We start from the raw sequence: 1,536 nt of genomic DNA, 5'->3' as shown, positions 1-1,536 counted from the left end.
TCTGTGAAACAGAAACATAACCAAGGACATAGAGAATAGACTGGTGGTTGCCAAGGGGGAGGGGGTGGGAGAGGGTTGGATTGGAAGTTTGGGATTAGCAGATGCAAACTGCTGTATATACAGGATGAATAAACAAAAAGGTCCTACATGGGACTTCCCTGTTGGCGCAGTGGTTAAGAATATGCCTGCCAATGCAGGGGACACGGGTTCAAGCCCTGGTCTGGGAAGATCCCACATGCCGCGGAGCAACTAAGCCCGTGCGCCACAACTACTGAGCCTGCACTCTAGAGCCTGCGAGTCACAGCTACTGAAGCCCGTGTGCCACAACTACTGAAGTCCATGCACCTAGAGCCCGTGCTCCACAACAAGAGTAGCCACCACAATGAGAAGCCCACGCACTGCAAAGAAGAGTCACCCCAGCACACCGCAACCAGAGAAAGCCCACGTGTAGAAACAAAGACCCAACACAGCCAAAAATAAATAAATACATTTATTTTTTTTTAAAGTGGATGTATTTTAAAAAAACCAAAAAGGTCCTACTGTATAGCACAGGGAACTATATTCAATAATCTGTGATAAACTCTAATGGAAAAGAATATGAAAAAGAATGTATATAAATGTATAACTGAGTCACTTTCCTGTATAGCAGTAATTAACACAACACTGTAATTCAACTATATGTCAATAAAAAATAAAATTTTTTAAAATGGCCATAAAAATAATCACATAAGGGGGACTTCCCTGGTGGTCCAGTGGTTAAGACCTCACCTTCCAATGCAGGGGGTGAGGGTCCGATCCCTGGTCAGGGAGCTAAGATCCCACATGCCTTGCGGCCAAAAAACCAAAACATAAAACAGAAGCAATACTGTAACAAATTCAATAAAGACTTTAAAAATAGTCGACATCAAAATAAATCTTTTAAAAAGAATCACATAAACCAGAAACAAATGAAACTTACTAAAGTCCATACATTAAAAAAAAGAGCATGGGTTCTGGTCACATCCCAGCTTCCCACTTACTTACAGCTGTGTAATTCTGGGCAACTCACATGATGTCTCCTCAGACTCCTCATCTATAAAATGGGGATGGTAATGGTTCCCTACCTCATAGCATTGCTGTAATCCATAAACACGGTTAAGTGCCTTGGTAAATTTTTGATGCTCTCTGTTTATTGTGAATTAAAATATGTCAATGGCTTCTGGCCATATGATTTATAATAGTTTGACATTTAACCAAATGGTAAAACTATTCCATTTATTATTCCCATCTCTTTTTACCCTTTACCCTGTTTTGTTGTATATGTTTTCTCCCACCACAGAGTGTTAGTTCCAGGAGAGTAAAGGCTTTATTTTGTTCACTGCTGAAAGCAAAAGCACCCAGAAAAGTACGGCACATATGAAGCCCTCAGTAAACACTAGCTGAATGAATGGTGCAAACTGTCACAAGGAAAAATACACCAAAACTTTCATTATAATAAAAAAGTATAGATAAATCTTTCTCTAATGGCTTCCAGTCCAGTATTTTAAAACACCATAT

The 1,536-nt window shown here is 39.9% G+C and overlaps 1 pseudogene; it reads right to left on the bottom strand.

The window, feature by feature from the left end:
* Positions 1-1,536, bottom strand: part of LOC102991650 (centrosomal protein of 78 kDa-like) — a 28,910-nt pseudogene that overhangs the window by 1,943 nt on the left and 25,431 nt on the right.

The sequence above is a fragment of the Physeter macrocephalus genome, chromosome 2 (genome assembly GCF_002837175.3).
Source record: "Physeter macrocephalus isolate SW-GA chromosome 2, ASM283717v5, whole genome shotgun sequence".
In the NCBI taxonomy this organism is placed as follows: domain Eukaryota; kingdom Metazoa; phylum Chordata; class Mammalia; order Artiodactyla; family Physeteridae; genus Physeter; species Physeter macrocephalus.
This window is presented reverse-complemented; position numbering and strand designations above follow the sequence as displayed.